Source organism: Aphis gossypii, chromosome 2 (assembly GCF_020184175.1).
Source record: "Aphis gossypii isolate Hap1 chromosome 2, ASM2018417v2, whole genome shotgun sequence".
Classification (NCBI taxonomy): domain Eukaryota; kingdom Metazoa; phylum Arthropoda; class Insecta; order Hemiptera; family Aphididae; genus Aphis; species Aphis gossypii.
In genome coordinates, this window is record NC_065531.1 from 17,640,339 (window position 1) to 17,662,823 (window position 22,485).

Sequence of the window (22,485 nt, forward strand, 5' to 3'; positions counted from 1 at the left end):
TTTCGTACGATTTTAGTCGTTGTAAAATATTGTAGTGTTTGATGAAAACAGTGAATTTTTTATTTAAAAACCGTACAATACGCAGGTACGTGTACACCGCGGCACGTTTTCCCACTCGTTCTCGCCGGAGGAATTATGCTGTTGGGATCGCGTTTGAAAACGAAACTAAAAGAGCGATTTACAAGTATGTGCTGCGCTCGATGATCATTAAAACTCCCGAGTGCTCGCCCAAAAAGTGCAGTTTTCAACAATCGACAATAATATTATATATAACTTCTCTTTGATAATGCAATACGGGTACGTGTACATAGAGAAAAATACGGCACTCGTAAAACACAAACAAACCGAACAAAAGTATCTCGTTTTGTTTTAGGGAAAAAAGAGGAAGAAAATAAAACAAAAAAAGGGAAACCGCACAGCGTCCAAAAAGATTAGACTGTACGGGGGTCACGCGTGTATAATATTTATAATAATATACACAACCCCGTAAGCGTGACGATATTGTTTTTCGCGTGCAAGTTTCCGAGTGCAAAACTCGCGTCCCGTCATCGGGTTGTATTCGGCGGCGGCGGCGGTGGGGGTAAAGAACACATAACATATTATATTGTATATATAATAATAATATATTACATCGAATTTTATTGGGGTGCCGGAATCCGCGGCGACAAGGAGGGCTTGCGTTAGGCTCTCCCACCCCGGTTCCGTATATGGTTATTAATATTTGAACATAACCTCAATCCTTTTCTGCCGAACGGTGAGATGGGCCAGGGGGAGTGCAGGACGATGTTGGCGGTGGGGACGGAAGTGACGGCGGCAGAGGAGGACGGAACGATGGCAGAGCGTAAAGGGACATTTGCATATATTATTGATCTTTGAAAAGCTCTCCGAAGGCATCCGACAACAATGAGGGTTTGTTGATTAAGGGTCTTTCTTTCCCCATGCTCGTTGATTGTAGTCTTTAATGTGACATGAATTGGAGAGGGGGTTAAAGGAAGATTTAATTCGGATCAATACTCGACAATAACACCGAACCGATTTATTGACACTCGGCGTGAGTACTGTATACATAATAATATTATATATATTATTATCTTATTATGATAATAATATTAGTCCCATCAACGAAATAAAATAACATCACTCCGCTATACATATACTACATACATATAAATACAATATATTATTATATTATACCATACACTATTATTATTATTTTTCACGTTTTACGTATATGTCCGGCGCTACATAATATTGTAATACGAATGTACACGTGGATGGTGCCGCAGAAAACAAAAACGAAACCATTCGTTATTCTTTATATAATATATACATATAATATACGTATCTAGTGCAGTGTGCGTAAATTATTTTACTCGAACGTCTGAAATTTACATATTACCATTGTGTGTGGTCTTATCCGAAATTCCTTTAGAGAATTATTCATGGTTTATGTGTAAAAAAATATAATTATCCCTTTTTAAATTTATCATATATGCACGGCGCGTGTTCAAAGCAAACATTGCACTAAAAGAAGAGTTCTGTATGTGTACCTACTTCCGTAAAAGCATAAATTATAATTTTCTTAAAAAAAAAAAGGTACCTAAATTAGTTTATAAAATTCTAGTAATGAATTACGCTCTGAGTTTATAATAATATAATTTTCATGATGATATAACATTCATGATGTATTATACACGTACATACAAGGATTATTATTAGAATGTATGATTTAATGAAAAAGAGACACGCTAAATGTTGTATCATTCAATGTATTATGATCATTGAATTTATTATAATAATATGTGGTGTGATTTTTTAAAATGTTTTTTATTTTTTCCCCTGTTACAAATCAATACCGCACGAAATCACCAATCTGGATAAATAAATTGTCAACAGGTAAGTTGCAACACGTAGGTGCTGTTTTGGCATTGAACTGAGCTATAACTTCGATTGGCTGTGCTCGTTATACGATACACATGTAAACTCGTAAATATTATCGCTAAATAGCTACTATAACCTATTAAAAATATTTAAAATTTATAAGTATAATATTATAACATTGTTATATATTATAATATCTATGTTAACTGACAAACAAACAAAGGAGAAAAAAGAAATGATAAAAAAGGAAGTATGATTTATTATTTATAATAAAAACAATATTCTTACTGTGTCATAACGTCATATATGATATGTTGAGTACATGACGTTATCATTCCATGTAGATACATGCAGATAATGATATAGTATTGACGATTTCCAAATGTCGAGAAAAAAATTTTAAAATATCTTACTTTCAAAAAAATATTAATAAATATATTAGATATATTTTTAAAATTATTTATTATTTTCTTTATATTTCATTTCGAAGATTTGCCTGATTAACTTATATTTTAAAATGTATATTTTAGGGAATTTCCACTTGGGTATTCCTCAAAAAATAATTTTTTTAAATGTAATATCACTTCATAACATTTATGTAGGATAGGGGTTACGTTGTAGAGTTGATAAACATAATAATTATACCTATTACCTAATATTGTAATTATAATATCCGATTTATGTGGTCACACACAAACCCAAAAACAACGGCAATGACAAAGACAAAAAACAATAATAAAATTTTAAAAAAAATAAACAGAAATATGTCCTCGTTAGATGTAAAACTATTGTTTTGTTATTTACCATACGTATAAACGGAAATGAACCCGATTCCCCGCAAACTATAAAAAGCTTTCCCATGAAAATGTACACACACACACACATAGAACACAACATTGGCGTTGTTTTGTTTGTCCTGTGTAGAAACCTCCACCGCTTCTCGACCCTTATTATATTTGCCCAACAATCCTATTATAATTATAATAATAATAATTATAATTCATGTGTATAGATTACGTTTACCAATATGACCTCCACAAAAACTAAAGGTATGAACACAGTAGCATATTATCATAATATTATCTTATAATAGTCTTACTAATGCATAGTTTAAAGCCTTTATATTCTATATAATATTTTTAACATTAAATTGATAAAAGATAAATAAGGTATTAAAATTACTCTAATATTAAAAATATTATAAAACGGATTATTTTGTATATGCGTTAATTATATGGGTACAATATAATACGAATAAGAAGATTATTGATCGAACAATATAACCACATGTTTTAAAACAGCGGAGACTTATATAAATATAAAAGTATAACTATTTGATTTTTTAATAGTAATTAGTTTTGTATTATTATAGGTATACAATAATCATTCATTCGCGACTTCATTAATATCAATGTGTAACCAGGAAACGATGTAGTTTTGTGAGAGTGAACTTAAAAAAAATGAAGAACATTTTTAAAAAGCTACAAGGTAAGGGGAAAGGTAGACTACAGTTTCGACTCTCCTTCTTACAAGCAGACACCTCTACATTAATATTAGACAGTAGCTAGTATATTACAGTGTTAACTTAATGTGTAAAAATTAAAAGGAAATTGAATTTTCACCGACTTATCAAAGATTTGACTTACCGTCTACTGACTTAAGATTTTGAGTTTTCAAGGTTTTGTAAAAAAAAAAATAAATTAAATAAATTACACAATACAGAGTGCATACATACTATATATTAATTTATGTGTGTTTTTGTACATATGTGTGTATTATTGTACGGTGACTTATTTAGAATTTAGTAACTGTCCATAAACAATAATTTTAACTCAGCCGACAATGGGGCAAATTGGTTTTGAATTAACATACTTATATCGTATTTTGCAAGATATGTATTTTTTTTGTGCCGTCAATTTCGTTGAGTTTTCAGATAGGTCACATATAACGATGTAATTATATAGACTTATTCAAGCGAATATAATTATCGATTATTTAAATAATAGTCATAGGTATAATAAATGTATATACGATACAGCCAAACACACACTCGAGAAGTTTATTATATTTTAATAACAAATGTGTGTCGATATAAAAGTAATAATTTGTTTGCCATAAAATTAGATTACTCATGCAATGTATTTGCATAAAGATAAGGTTGATATATTATTACGTAATAAAGTATATAAGAGGTAGTTTGTGTCCACTTTTATTTTTACCTGAAAATAATGTTTGACATTTAAAAAACGGGGTCAGTACAACAACACGGTTTATGTTACTTGGTTATATTATTATATAGGTTTATTAAAAACGAAAATGTGACAATCTTGATATAGGTAGTGTAGAAAAATTATTTTTCGAATCGAACGTATGAATATACATTAACAAAATTTGATATACTCACATTTTTATTACTTCGGTAGTTTGGTTATGCCACGGCCGTATGCCCGTATTGGTCATTGTTTTTAATGATATTATTTATTATCACGTAAAATAATGTATTTTTTATTCAAATAATATTATATAGTAGGGGTGTACTTTTTATAAATATTGCTTAAAACGTCTAATTTAATATAAGGCTAATTGGGCTATTGAATAATATTATACAATATGAGGCTATTATTGAAGGTAGCTGTTATGCTCGGTAATTCATTAATGCGTTCAAAAAATAACTAATAATACGATTCATATTATTTTACAGATATTTTAGCTACCATATGGCATTGTAATAGCATTTAGGAAACAGCGGACCACTGTTTAACAAACAATATTTTTTACAAGAAAATGATGTTAAAAAGTATAAAATTAAAAAAATCTTATGACACCGTGTCAAAAATTGTTTAATAAAAATTGTTGTAACATTTATAACAATAATATTAGGTTTGTAAGTTGTCACATAAAAAGTTATTTTTGAAACTATAAAACCTGACCCGAAGTCGTGACATGTTCAATATATAAAACAGTTGAAAGAGCGTTGAAATATGATTATAAATATTTAACTGATTAGTGGAGTCAAACTACGTGAAGTTAACCCTAGAAGTATAATATACTAATAATAATTAAAAATACATTTTTTTGCATGTATACAACAAGTTGTTTTAAAATAATAATTTGAAAACACGTAAAATATTTCTTATTTAAATTTTAAATCACTTATTAAGTTGAACTTATTATTCATTTCATCATGACCTGCATTATTATTATTTATAATATACCTACAAAATTTGAATAAAAATAAAACCAACATAGATTATTCATGTAAAAGCATTATAATTTCCAGACTAGAAAATCTTATTATTTTTTTCAATTTTGTTGAACTAATTAAATACAAAAATAACGATAACATTGATATGATATAACAATTTTAGATCAACAATTTTTATTTTTATTATCGCTATTTTTTCTAAGAATATCGACAGACAAGAAATTCAGTTTTATATACGCTAACACTGCGTGTATTCTTAAAACTATTATTATTTATTATTATTATTCAGACTTTGAAAAAAATACAAAAAGTAAGACAATGTGTTTAATTGAAATAATGAGACTTTCTGTAACTGTATTGGTCATAAATCGATATAAGAATCAGCAGTGTGGGAAAGTTGAAAATCATTTAGTTGATGTGGTGTTCAAAACACGAAATCCATAAATTAATATAATTATCTGTATGACTTAGATGACCAGACGAATATCATTATACATTTATAATAATTATTTAGTATTGAACATAACACAGTAATGGTTATAAAGGCATATTATATTGTACTGTTTTTAATAATATTGTACAAGTACAATGCGCTGTACTTTCGATTGTCTTTCTCATGTAGTGTACACAAAATACGATTAAAATCAGCTTTATTATCCGTCCACAATAATAATATAATATATTATATTGTCAGTAGAATTGTTAATGCTGATTATTTATTAGGGACCTAAGCCATACTCTTTGTTGTAGGTAATTCAGTGGTTTTGGTAAGGTTGTATCAGAATCAAATTCATTAAATGTTTATTATTTTAATTAATATTACATTTCGATTAAAGAAAATTGATCATTATATCAGCTCACATTAATCTTATTTAATTAATTTTAAATATTTTAATACTCAGAAGGTTACTGTAAACAAATATTTATAAAAATTGAATATTTTTTACATTTTTAACTAAAAAATAATGAACAAATTGTCAGATTTTAAAATACTTAATAATTATCCATAATATATAGAAAAGGCTAGGTTATACTACCTTATGCTAGACATACTATGACAAAAAAAAAAAAAAAACTATACTTACAATTGTTCTTTTTTTGTCATGCTTTCTGTCAATTATTTTGAATAGTATACTGAAAAATTTTTAATTTTGTCCTATGCATAAGAAACAACTAAATCCAATTTACTACCGAAACCATAATCAGAGTAGAAGAACAAAACATTTTCATACACAAAAATAATAACATTAATAATTGCTATTGTGAATTATGATTCATTCATTGTCCAGATCAGAACCTAAAACTACTAAAGAAAAGCATTTTTTCCATTTTTTGTATTTTTCACGTGCCTACCAATTACTAATCATTTGTATAGCAGAAAAATCAAAAATAGAATTACACAATATACGGTGTACCTTATTCAAAATTTCAACCATATCTAATCAGTCCCGTGTTCTGTTCGATAGCAACGTGATTTCTGGAAAACTCGAGTACGAGATAAACTCATTTAATTCTAAATCAACGGTGAATATCGTGCTCTGAGCTATAATTTCGGTTTACAGAGGAATGTTGTTTATAAATAGAAAATTTTCCTGGAAAAAACGATATCGGTTCGTACTTATTTGGTTATTTATAAGACAGTATTGTTTACTATGTTTACGTGCGTTAAAAATTTAGAATGATGAAATTTCCGAGTACGTAAGCGGTTTCTTCTTTTACGAGAAACTTTTCAAAGAAGAAAATGTAAAAACAAGTTTTATGGAACTGTGGTTAAGGCAAGTTCGGAGAAAGCGGTCTGGGATTATTATACACCTGATATTTTACTATTATAGTGGTGCGTATAACTATATAATATATATAAATAATTTGTATAATACGAGAGTTGCAGTTAATGTTTAACGAGAATTTAATTTTAAATGGTTCAGCTGAAAAATGTTACTTTGTTATTGTCAGACTTCCGAATTTACAATAATAATATTATTCTATTAAACATAATTATTATCATAATATGCAATGTACAGTGTTTATCAGGTATTTCGATAACGTTCAAAATTATATGAAATTCACCGATCGTTTATTAATATAATTTACACTTCCAAGTATTATCGTTAATTATAAATAGTATTATGCGCACGTGATAATAAGTACGATTTAGGTTTTTTGTTTTTATTTGGGTACATTAATTAATTCGGTACTAGACCAATAGTACATAATTTCATATGATAAATATAAAACTATAAAACTTCTAAAACATATTTAGGACGGCTGTTAGGAGCACCTAACTATACCATGGTATAGTGGCCGTAAAAGATTTTTCATCGCCATCTCCTCGAGGCAGAAGTGGTTTTTTAAAATATTTATTATCGAATGTCACCCCCACAACACTACCACCACAGCAACAAAGTGAAAAGAGCAACGCCCCTGCGGGAGGCTGCAGATAGGATAATATTATACAGTATTATTCGTCGTAATATAAATAGTATAACGAGGGACAGCCGCGCGACGCACACGACAATAATACGCGGTGCGAATATAGGTGCCGCAACGATTAAATTGAACGGCGTCTCGTCGGCCGCACTTTCGGCTGATCGGGTCGGAGGGGAGGTGGACAGAGGATATGATATTATTATAATATCGTACAGAATACGACGATAAATAATATACAGCAAAAAAAAAAAAATAATAATAATAATATTTCCTCCTTCTTTTATTTTTTTATCACTCAATAAAAGTTTGGCATCCCGGTTTTTCCGACGTCGACCGTATTGCCACTCGATGGGAGGGGATGGGAGTATAGGGTGGAAAAAATACCCGACCGACCACCCGCGCGCATATATGAGAAAACTTTCGTAATAGGGAGTGCGCTTGACGATGACTTTTGAATCGTTAATGGTTTCCGCAGTTTTAAATAATCCGGCGCACTGATATAGCATATTATAATAATAATAATACACTGCGATATTGCGACTCTGAACAAAAAATGTCAAGTGACACTCGATTTTATTACGACGAAGACGACACGACGACAATAATAATAATTCTAGAGAAAAAAACCTCAGTCGAATCCAATAACGGCGCATTATTGCATGGCAGTCTTAATCTTAGGGGTGTAGTATTATAGAATATAGTGCATTAGTGCATCGTCTAGTCGTGATGAATCGTTGCACTACAACCACTACAATACCACTCTACATTAATAATACCCGTAATCACGACTATATACTAATTAGTAATTAGTAATTATTCTTTTTTTATACATATAGGTATAAACTAATTAATATGATCACGTTTTGATCGATAAACTTTTAGACTTTTCGTAATTTATGTTTTATATTAATTAGATTCATCAAATATAATCATACGTTGTGACTAAAGCGGCAATTATATAATAGTTATTACGACAAACGAATGATAATCGATGTATATTTCAACATTTAAAAAATTAATATTTTAATATTGCAGTAATAGAATTCAGTATTGGATTTGGTAGACGATTACGCACAATATCGTGTTTAAGGTACGGCGTATAGTTATAAAATACATAAAAAATAATGACTGATTACGATAATCAAACAGATAACAACACCGTTTTTCGGGATGCGTATACATATTTCGGCAAAAATCATGTTAACGGGTCTTTACTTTGTTCTTAACCGGCATTGTGCAACGATTTCCCGCAATTATCACATCGAATCATAGTGTAATCGTCTCTTGTGTGATATGGTTGACGTTTTGTCGAGACACCGGAAACGCCACATGCAGCGAAACCAGACATCCGACTTAATGGAGGACGCTCATCGCATATTATAATAATACGTCTTATAATAATAATATTAATTAATCACCTCGAACACAGAGCACTGCTCGTCACCGTTTATTGTGATTCGTTTTTGAAGAAGCGCTCTCTCTAGCCGCCGCGTTCGACAATTCGGTCATTTGTCAATTGTTGTCATTGTTGTTCGGTTGTACAACAATAATAATATGCGCGCGCGTAAAACGACGCGAATTTTCCACATTCGCGTACAACGGTTTTTAATTAAATTTAACGGACTATAAATTCAGTCTCGCTTCAATTTCTCGTCTCGTATGATAATTTATTGGTATAGTCACTATAATATTATACGCGATTAAGTTATATACATACATATAGCAGTACAGCACACCTAGGTTATTCGTTTTACAGTTTTACACTGTTCTGACGTTTATTATTTATAGTTTATACACGCGTCCGCGAGTACAATTTATTATAGTTCTATACAGCGAACCGTCGGCAAGAATTTCGTTTGAACTGTTAGCACTCAATCATTTATACATCATTGTATCAAGTACATTTTTTGATAGAATACGTACGGCGAATATACTTAACGAGATTCGTAAGCCACTTGATTTACTGTGCGCTTTGTGTTGGTATTTTTTTATTTTTTTTTGAAATTACACTATAGTAACTCACTTTAGTGTAGATCGCTACAGTTTATTTTCAATAATACTATTTAAAAATTAAGGTTTTTGATTTGTTTTTTTTTTTCAAATATTAAAAGTTAAATTATTATTAAGTCTCCGTAAATTTTAGAACATTATTCATTTAAACGTTTTGGTTTAAATTAACACATATTGTCTTAAGGAAATGTGAGCGTGACATTGTTTGACTATGACACTCGCTTCATTTACAACCGTTATTCAAGTTTTTAATTTTGTTGACCCAAATTTTCAAATTAAGTTAAAATTATATAGCTTTTTACGTAATAAAATATCAATATGTTATTTCCACACATCAAAAATTGCAATTTATTGATATACCAATAAAAAATCAGCTTACTATTATTGTTACAAATACCTACTTCAATACTTATCAAGATACTGATAGTAAATTATTAATTTATTTTATGAATGTATTTGTTGATTTTTCAGTATTATACTTTGCAAGTATTATTTAAAATAATGATAAAATTGTGTTTAATCTATATTTTTCATATATTATAATATTGGACAAGACATTGAAAATAAAAACTACTAGGTATTACATACGGGATTAATGAACCCTTGGCAACTATGTAGCTAAATAGCCTATCTAAAACGCCGCACCGTATAATCTTGGTTTTATCATCAAATTGAAATGTACAAAGAAAAACTTGGAACATTTTTGATAAATAAAATATATTTGTATGTTAATATAATATGTCAATTTAAAATGTACCTTTTCAGAATTCTACGACGTGTCATTTACCATGGGGCGGTACACACAAATAAATATCCATTGAAAGAAATCATGATTTATAAATATATTATTAGGTATTTTATTTTACTATAAGCAATTAATTAGTTATTGTATTAACTTTCTATTACTATAATTTAAATTTAAAAGTCCAAGTCTTTATTAATTTTTAGTTGTTTTGTTTTTGTCTTATTGAATAGTACTAAATATGTATTTCAAAATGTTTACGAAATTAAAAAGTTCTTTTTGTAGTCTGGTACATAATGAAAATATTTTGATTTTAAAAATAGTTATGTTAAAGTTTAGAATTAATTAATTTACTTTAACTCATTGTTACTAATCTAATTAAGATTATTTGATCCATTTATGGACAAAAAAAATATATATTCATCTTAAAAAAGAAAACGATACAAAGCGAAAAGAAATATATCAAAACTTTTTATCTCAAGCCTGGAACTCGTTTATACTTTTAATAAATTATTTTTAATATTATTTATTAATAAATATTGAAACCATATAAGTATTTATTTATTTCAATTTAGAAAATTATGTTCTCTCAAAAGTTTTCAATATAAACACATACTATGATGTTGAATGTTTACGAATGTTCACGAATGTTTATTTTGTTATACAATATAAATAAGATATCATTAAATGTAGATAGTGAATATTTTACTATATTTCTATATTTAAAACATTTTTGTTAAAATGATTAATAACATAATTTTATGTCATTTTTTAAGTAGTATATTTTGTAAATACGAAATAAATCTAATACATTATCATTTAAAGCAGTTCAGATAGTTAATTCATTCTTTTATAAAATGTATATAGTCTTAACTAACAATTTTTTTTTACTTGATAGGTATGAATTATTAATAATAGTTAATTATTTGAATAATATTTCAACGAACATTAATCATTTAAGTTTTTTTAATTTTATCTCCGAATATTTAGAAGAGAAAATCTTCTTGTAACATATTAATGCAACAACTAAACAACAAAACATAAAATAAAAACTATAAATCGTCATTAAAGAATATTTTTAAAAACATTGTATATTGTAAAGTCAATGTTTTTTTATTGTTATATCTTATATTAAATTGAATTTACTTAACTATTGCGTGGCATTTCAGATATCACTAATACAGTATTATGTGAAACGACCAATTTTCAGTATTTTAACGGATTTAAAAACAAATGTGATGGCAGTCAGCAGTTAAAGAAAACAATACCCATTATAGTAACTAGCAAGCACCGGAAAGCATCCGACAGTGTTATATATCCATTATTATATTTGTTTAACGCGGGAGCAATGAAGTTTCTGGCCCTGTTGTGTCCAAAATTCACAGACGCACTATGATCTATGATTTGTGAAACGAGGCGAGAAAAAATACTGCTAACGATTATTAAAAATTATTATATTTTGCGTCTTAATTAGATTTTAGAGCCATTTCGCCACCGGGTGTCCGTAATTCCGACAAAAAAGTGCAACAAACAACACCGGGACATAATAAATCCGAGTTGTGAAACGGCATAACTTTTTATTTAGAGTCAACACAAATTCACGGGGGTCTTGAAAACTTAAAGCATGATATATTGAACCAGGTTTTGTATATTTTCGTTGGTTTTTTATGTTTTTGCGTGGTAGCAGAATAAAAAAAATATTTAAAAATATATATTTGTATATTATATGTATATACACCTACCAGTGGACGCCTCCCAGGCTCTAATTATTATTAACTTATTAACGCCCTTAATTAATATAAACTACCTTTCTTAATTACTTGAAATTACCCGGGGCCCACATACTTTTCGAATGTCTCCTCGAAATGTTTTCCTGCTCCCTCACCACCAGCTGGTATAGTAATAATATATGTACGAGCATCATCTTTTCGTGCCCATTATACCCCTCGACTGCACGATGTAGTATATCGTGTCACCGCTGTCGACGCGACCACCGCCTGGAAAACTTTTTGGGGGTTTTGATACATGTACTCGGGAATTTCCAGCCATTTCTCTCAAAAGGCCTTCTGGATCCTGCGGGACTGTAGAATTATCTCCCGTTTAATATATCCCAGGTATCCTTTTGACCGTCTCATTGGAATGTCACACAGAGACCTTTTACGACAAGGTTTTATATTTAACGCTTCATATGCGTTTTAATGTTTTACTTTTTTTTTTTTAAACGAGGTTTTTTTATAACTTACTGACCAGCTGGAAAACCTTAAGTTACATTTCAAATCTCTGTTTCACGTACTAGATTTGTGATGATATACTACGCACGACTTTTTACTACATTTTTTGTTAGTTTGTTTGTTGAACGTTTAAAACGAACGATAATTCTCATTTAAAGAGTTTTAATGGCAACAAAAAAACAAAATAAAATATAAGTTTAAAACTGAAATATTTTAATAGACCAAAATAATACGTGAAAACATCCAGTTAAATTTGCATATTTTTTGTACGTAAGTTTTTAGCGTAATAAATTACTATAATATTAATCATTAAAAAAATGGTAACAGTTTTCACGAATTAAAAATCAAAAAAAAAAAACCTAATTGATAGCGTCATAGCGTTTACCTAGTATAGATAGTTTATCTATTTTGCATAACGCATTAAAACTATGAATTATTCTATGATATGTAAGGAAGGGGTAATCTGGCCAATTTATCAAACTATAAATTGATAATAAATAATAACATATCATACTATCGATTAATTAAAATATTATTATTCTATAATAATGGATGTGTTATAGTATACGAATCATCGATATTATGTCTGCGTGTGTATGTATACTGCACTCGTACGTTAACAGCTATCGTGTATAATATAGGTTGTGTATAGAGAAAGAGTTTTGTGGATTGAGTGCAGCCAGAAGCGCCTGGCGATATGTAATTATACACACTGACCCCGGAAACGGACGGAGCATACCAATGAGATGGAGAAACAGGAAGGCACGGGTAGGGAGGATGAGAAAAAAATTCATAAATAATATCCGGATGACCCGTCCGGTATTTATAGACGGATGAAATATCATCCCTTTATAAATGTGTGTGTATGCGCGTATATCTCTCTTTTTTTAATATGAAAAGTTGAAACAAAAAAAATTTAAAAAAAGGCACAGATGAAAGAAACGCGTATGTGGGCAAAAAAACGACGATATACAGGCGAAGGGGTGAGAAATAAGTATAATTACCCCTCTTTTGTCCCGATGGCTAAAAATGTTTTGATATATTCAGCACCGAAAAATATCTCTACCCCGTCTTTACAGTCGGCCGATTCCGACCTTTTTTTACCCTACCACCCACCACCCACACCCTTCTAAGGGATCGGCTTCATAAAAAGGGTTACACAATGAAACAAAGATAACGGATATGACGTATGGATTAGTCCCTTTTATTTTTAACCCACTACTCTGCGTGTCCAACTACCACTGCCTCCGCCGACTACATATATATATGCGTACATATAACTCCCTTCGTCGTTTTCTATATATGTGAACACACAGATACACACGCACACGTATTATATCGCATATTATAATATGTATACGCACGCACACACACACACACGTATACGCTCGCCGACGAAGGGATTCAGTTTACCATAAGGGACGCGCGCTGTCCGAGCCAGGATTAAACGTCCCCCTAAGACAAAAGGTGTTATTATAGGGAATATTTTATAATATTTCGCTTATATACGTTGTATAAATATATATTATAATAATATGATATACGTACATGACGGTCCGGCGGACGCGCGCCGCAACGCAATTACAGCTCCCCGGTGATATAATCATTTATAACGATCTGTAAACCGAAAAAGTTGACCAAAAGTGCGGTGGTTCCCGGTCCCATTACAAGGGTAGGTAGTGGTATAGTGGTAGTGAAAATATTTTTCACCGATTTAAGATACCACGCGCGTGTTTAGTATAATAATAATATGCAATGCGGGTCACAAATAATAATACAATAATGCTTATACTCTCCTCGGAGTACGTCATGACGTTCAGGTGTAGTATACACGATCGAGACATAATCATTTATAATATGTATTTCCGTAAATTTTTTGAACTTATTGAATTTACACAATTAATTGGTTTAATTTTTACTATTTTATTAAACTTTTTATGAGATCGAAAATAATTCGTATGGCATATTATTATAGTCATTTAGTACAGATGGTTAACTCAGAAGTATATATATATGATTTTTAATTACCAGTAAATTACGGTTGAAATGATTTACTTCTGGTCAATATAGTAGACCGTTGCAATTGCGTATGGTCTATTTTGGTTTGACATTATTTGAAATTATTTAAAATTCTTGTTGGCTGGACCAGCTCCAAAGATTCTGAAAAAATAAAATAAAATAATGATCTTGATGATATATACTAACACGACTTTACAATGTAGGTACGCTTGGCCTACAATGTTATGCCAGGAGTTGTAGAATACGATTTTAGTAGGTACATTGAATGTTTATTGCATATAATAATTTCTAACTATAGGCCCCACATTATTACAGCGTAGATATAATTATATTCATCGTAACTAAAATGGTAATCATTTATATGATCTATGTTTTACAAAAGTAAAGATAACTACATATTATAGGAAACTGTGGTTATTTAAAATATTAATGTTCCTTTATAACTATATTTTAAATAATACATTAATACGTATAGTACCATAGAAGTAAAAATATACTATATCACACAAATATCTACGTCATGAAATCAAGTATATTTTCTATATAAATTATGTACTAATCATTCACTAATATTATATTCTAGCAAATTAAATTATTTATTTATATTGCAAAAAACCAAAATATTTTAATTTTTTTTTTGTTTTCAAACATGTTTTTTATTAGAGTGACCTTCCCAATTTATGCTATTTAAACTATTTAGGTCACAAATATGGTACGAATGAATGTTATAGTCTTCTATGGTTTATGATTTTTTCCAAATCAAAAATTGATCGATATATTATAATGGATAATTTAATAATAATAATTTTAAACTAAATTTAATTTAATGTGTTTAAAAACTATGTTGGAAATTTCTAGCAATATTAAAAGAGAAGGTTCGAACACGATACAGAGACTGTGTAGGTAGTATCTCGCTCCGTTCACGCACCTCAGTGCGAAAACTGTTTATTGTATGATTCATTTTAATTAAAAAATAATGATAAATCATTATATTCATGTATCAATACAAGCATTTGAGCGGATTTCGATTTAAAAAAAATATATATAAAACATCAGTATACATTGATATTTTACATAAATTTCAATTTTTCAACATGATTGTTGTACCTAGTATTATCATATGTTTTATCTAAGTGGTAGAGTAAATTTACATAAGTAATTTAAATTAGTAGATTTGAATCTAATAATGATCATAATTATTTTCAGAAAACAGAAGTGAAAGAATTAAAAGCATTATATTTATTAAAAACTTTACACATCAGTTAAAATTTAGAAATTTTTTTTTTTGTGTATATAAATTAGTAGTACATACTATAAATATTTTAATCACCAATGAATTTCAATACCCTTGTTTTTTTAAATCTTATATTTATTGACATCGCTATTAAATTTTGTTTTTTCAAAGATAACATTTATATTTTGATTTTTTTAGTCTGAAGAGAAAATATGTTTGTATAAGCACGTAGGTATATCGTATTAAACAAATATAACATTTTTATTTTATAAACATTTAAAATTAAAAAAGTAATGCATCTTGTGTACATTTTATGGATTTACCCTTTGAATCACTCATATAAATTGTAAATACTTATTTATAGTAGGTACTTAATAAAATTATATTTGTTTAATTCCCTGTATATTGACTTGTCAAAATTATTCTGAAAATATTATTCTGCTTCAGTTAATGAAATCAAAATTATGCGTTGTATTATTAAAGTATTATTTTATATTATAGTTATAGTTTTGTATAATGTATAGGTGGTATATACATCTTATAAGCTAATACATTAAAATAAATATATAACTACAAGTGTGCGATTTGGCCTAACTAAAAAAAATTGAACATTGATAAATAAAAAATAATAATATTATCCATAATAAAATACAATATCATATATTATCGTGTAATTTTATGAAACGATAAAAAATATTAGTATGTAAACTATTTTAAATATAATATTTTATATTATGTGTTTTAAATAATTATACATTTGGATATTCGTTGTTGTACCTTTTATTATTGTCGGAAGTTGCTTTTATACTATCGCCTTTGATCTCTTGAAGTTTGTCAACAATTTAACGTCCGGTGTGGCATGTAGTGAAGTATGCAGTTTTGTCTTGCGTTTATCGTATGTTATAATATAAAATAATTCTAACACGAGTCATGCGTACGTCTTATAGTAGTACTATATTATGACGTTGTTATACCTCGTTATAATATTACATACTTTCACAAAAACACATATATTTTTAAATGTTTATAATATAATAATATAAAATAACAAGTATTAATTTATGTTCATATTATATTATCTGCCGTATAACGTGTTTATTTATCTCTACTCAGATCGAATAATAATTGTTGGAATAAATAAAATCTTTTGCAACTCGGTGAATTTAAAATTTAAATGTATCAACGAGACCACTGTTTTACTTTGCTTGAAAATTTGTATTATTTTATTTATATTACGATATTATTATAATATACGAGTTAGTAAAAAGTGCACACGAAATTCGTTTAAATTTATATTATATATATCTATAAATATATAACAAACAGTAAAGTATATCAAATAATTATTTAAAACCATTGTATTGTAACTTATAATTCTGTAGGTTAAAAAAACATTTTTCCTTGAATGACTGAGTATACACATAAATAAAACAAAACCATTATTTCGATTTAAAAATTTAATTTTGAGTTTTTTGTTCTGCAGTGAATAATTTGTCCAAACTAATGTATACACTTTTTTCTTCACATTTTAGCTCTTCGTAGAAATATTATTTCCTGGAAAGTTACATTGGAAATTAGGTACGCATAATTTCACTTACATTGCACCAAACATTTATATTTTTGATTTATCCGTTGATTAAAAATAAATGTTTGGGAAATATTTGTATTCATTTGTTAAAAATAATTTCATAAAAATATAGAAATTTATTAGATTTTACGGGATAAACTAAAAAGCATTCGTAATTAAAGACTGTGGATTTTAAAAACGATTTCGAAGAGAATGATTTATTAATTATTTCAATTTATATTATTTATTAACTGTTGTTTTTGACAATCGGAATAATTATTATTTGACAATTGCACTTAGATAAATCTGTATAGAGTTTCCTTTTGTAGCTCATAATTTGTATAGTAAAACACACAGCGTGACATTAAAAAGTGATATCAAAGAAAACGACGCTTCCCATTTCGTTATCGTATACATATTGTATACTAATATTATTATTATAATGTTTGTTGTATTTTTCCTATCGAGGTTATATTTTATGGACGCCAGCGCCAGATCGGTTTAAGATGAAAAGCAAACATTAAATCTTCTGTGACCGCGGAATGATTTTTTTTAAATATATATATATATATATACATCATTTTTTTTCTTGTGGTTTCACGAGCGATAAAGCTCGCGAGTAAATTAAATTTTAGAAAAGGCAAAATAAAAATAAATAAATAAAAATACGAGAAGTAAAACCCATAAATAAAACGGAATCGAGGGAGAACGCCGAACATCAGTATTAAATTATATTTTGAGATGAGAAAGAGAAAAAAAATACAACGAAAATGTAGTTTCGTTCTCATATTTGCTCTTCTGGCAATAATTAAAAAATATACATTGCAAAAACGACCGTTGAGATCATCAGCCCGGAAACTAATAAATCTTTCTTTTTTAATTACGCTTGTTCTTATCAAATAAACCACCGGTTTCCCGGTCATTGCAATCTGCATCTTATAATAAGTTCATTTTGTTGTTTTTTTCCTCTCGACTTTTAAACTACCAAAACACGTGAATTATTGCTTCGGTCCGGATGTTAACGATTTTACATAATATTCTGTCTAAAAAACGGTCATATGTTTGTGGCTATCTATTTTTTTTAAATTGCGATTTATTTCAACCGCATAATAATAATATAGCATAGGTATTATTTTAAATAATAATAAGCAATAACCACTTAGATCATACCATTATGTCATATAAGCTTCCATTTGCATTAAATTTCAATAGTATACTACAATATACAGACAAATCAAGAAAACCTCTATTGAATGTTCAACTTTATACTACCATATATTTATACTTTTGTTTATTTAATTTTGAAAATTTTGGAAATGATAGACAATAACTTCATTTAGTGCTCATATTTTACCTAGTCTTATAAAATTGTTTAAACTTAAACTTGGAAATAATAATTGGAATACAATTTTCGTAAATATAATACCTATTATTGTTATTTTTATTACCAATTACCGTAATTGGTTGAAAAGTTAGGTATAATATTTTGTTAACATATATTTTTATCCGCTTTAACTAACCGAATTAAATAAGTATTTAATGAGCCCATTAAATCGAACAGTTGAGGTCGAGTATTGATGTATGTCAAAATGCCATAACGGTAATACGATTTACCTTGCGTAACTAAATTACAATAATTAATAATTAATTTTAATATTTTTTTAGCACCTACAATCTACATAATATTTAATAAATATTTATTTAACGCATATAGGAGGACATTAGTACATAATGTATAATGCCCATCTATCATTAAATAATTAGCCGATACGTCCATGTTATTGCTGATCATTTCACTATCTGGGTTGCTTTAACTGATATTTAGTAGTTCAGGTAAGTAATAACGATAATAATATTATTATCTCAGTTTCCTTAAATTTACTCGCCTATAATATTATAATATCGTAGTTTAACACATTTTTACAAGCTATAATATATATAATATCTACTTATTCAACATCCAGAAAACAGACCTATAGAGTTCCGTACTCGATATAAGCAACCAGTATAAAGCTACGCCTATAATCGTTTTATAATTTAAAATAAATTTATTTGTTGATTTTCTGAAATATGGACTCGATGGTGTAGTATTGAGTAGGTCGGTTGTTACTTCTAATTGAATTAATCGTTAATTATCTACAATTATGCTTTAATATACAACAGTTCAATATAATAATATTATACATGGAACTTTGAAACTCAACACACAAGTCACTATCTATATAGTATGTACATAATATTAATCATTTGACTAATGAGGAATGATTATTAATTACGGTTTAGGTAGTTTTGTGTCATGCGCGATAATAACGTAACGCAATCAATAAAACAATGATTTTCTTATCGAAAAAATAATTATTGACATTAAGGCACTGGTATAATATGCGAAAAATGTTCTATATTATAATATTATACAATATTATATAGTACCTATGTAATAATTTTTAATATTGTATTCGTGACATTGTGGACTGTGAACTCACTCTATGCACGGCGCCACCACTCTGTAGTAAATCCACAAAACGAGATTTAACCCCCCTGCATTGAATCATAACCACTGTAACAGTCCTAACCATATCTGATGTTACCATACAGTGCGCTCTTATCGTATAATATAATACGATATATCATGTTCGTATGTACGTTAATGTATATAAAATATACACACACGTGATGTTAAAACGCGAGTCTTTCATAATTCGTCTGCCGACAAGGAGAAGACGACACAGAAGAGTATATGTAGTTATAGTTTTAGTACAGTGGCAGTATAGTGTTAGTAGATATTGTATCCAATTAGAAGTAACACGCGCATTGTGTTAACACGACTTTGGCGGCGGTGAGGTCGTTGTTCTCGATTTTTCCTCAGTCTCTCATCCCCACGCACGGTTCTTACCCCTTTTATACAACGGCGGTGGACCAAACACCAACGCCACGTATACGCACACTACACGTACTGACGAAGTGCTCTAGTATATATATATATATATGTGTGTATATCCACACATAATATAATATATATTTGTACGTAAAATGTATATGTATTATATGTGTGTGTGTGTGTGTGTATATCCATTGCACTCGCGTACTGCCGATGAGGAGCGGAGGACATAAACACGAGAATCGGAGCTAAAAATTTCCAAGCCGCGCCGCCGTCAAGATGATATTTAATTAAAACACACGCACACAACGGGCGACGAGCCGCCGTTGCAGGAAGAATTACAAGCGGAAAAGAGGTATCTCTCTCTCGTGTATCACTCCCATGACAATAATATGATAACCCCTTCATCACTGCCGCCGCCCACGCAGTACCACCGCGGCTACCGAGTCTGGGGCACGTTGTATTTCGAGAACTTTTCACCGGCAGAGGGGCAACACTACACTGTACAACTTACGCCGTACACACAGATATATATACTACGCGGCCATAGTGTAGTGCACCCTCACACACTAACGCATTCACTATGTGTGTGTGTGTATTTACTGCGTGTTATAGGTGACGAAGCCGCCACTCCCACCTCGTCTCAAGATCGTGTATACGTGTACATCACACAGACATACGCCAGTCGCGTTTTACCCCTTTTCTATACACGTATATATATACATAATACACAGCGAAATGAAGAAATGTGACGTAACGCTAACGATTCTTTAGAAGGTGTTAAGAATACGCGCGGGCAAAGTTTTCGGAAAGGTAATAAAACGTTATTAGACTCTTATAACAAAAGACAGAAGGCCCCACATCCACCCCTTCGTCCGCCCGCACAACAACCATCTCTTCGCGCCGTCTACGATCTCTGTTGCAGCGCGCCCGATCCCCTTTAATTTTAATGTTACTATAAGAGCTCTCACCGTGTTATTAACGGCGTCGACTATACCGCGGATGATACTAAATACACACACACACTCATACATTTATAATATATACGCGCGTATATTATAGCGCGCATTGCAACGAAGAACAACGCATATCATATAGCCATTCCCTCGACTTCTACATGTATATATATATATATTAATGATAATAATAGTATCTCGTGTACATGAGTGTATGCCACGAGTTATGTACATTATAATAATATAGACTTGCTGTTTTGTCTAGTGTCAGTATCCTATATCGATTGTCCGCATTTAATTAAATCATTTTATTACCAGAAAAAATTGCATATACATTTTAAAAATTTCTCTACAATTAGAACTCACTTAAAATATCTCTATTTACCTCAAAGTAATTCGATCGCTTAGAAACTGTATTACAATATAGGTAATATAGAGCTATTTAATAACGATGTAGAGACATGCACATATTCCTATTAATAATACTTCAACACAAAATAAAACCATAAGTAACACGTGTTCAAAAAAAAAAAAAACACAGTGACGTAACATTATAATGTGGATAATTAAACTATACTTTGGTCGGACGGCAAATGTATAGCTATGGAGTATTATAGTAGCTGTTATATTTTATGCATTAGCCCATAGAGCCTTATAAATAGTTTATAATGAATAATAACTTATAATAAATTATGTTTAGAGGCTTTCGAGCTATGTAGTTATGTATAATTTATCTGTATATGGTTTTTAGATTAAGTTTATAATATCAGGTATACTAAATATCTAACAACATTGTAAATGCAATGAGTAATTTTTACCATATTGTTATACATGCGAATGAATATGTTATTACATAGGTACCTACTACTTACTGACTTGGTTATTTTCGACCCTAGTATAATAGAAAATCGGAAATAAGTTTGTGGTAAAGGCATACTGCACACATAAGTGCTGCAGAGCACCTAAGTGTAGTGCAATATTTTTTCATAAAATTACTCGTCCATTTGTACCATTTCATACAACTAAAATATATTACTATATAATAATTTTTAAATAAAGTTCATAACAAAATAAACCATAATAATATTATTGTTAATGATAATGTAAAAAACGTAAAAATACATTTTTACTGTCACTTATGTATAAATACATACATATTATTATTTATAAGTGTTTAAAATGGCATACCTAGTGATTTAAACAAATATCAAAATTGGTTATAAACACCAATACATTTTAGATACACATTTATTAACTACGATCAATGGATGATTTATAGCAGGGATGGGCAACTCAAAGTAACTAGCGGGCCAATTTTAAGTACTTTAAAATCTA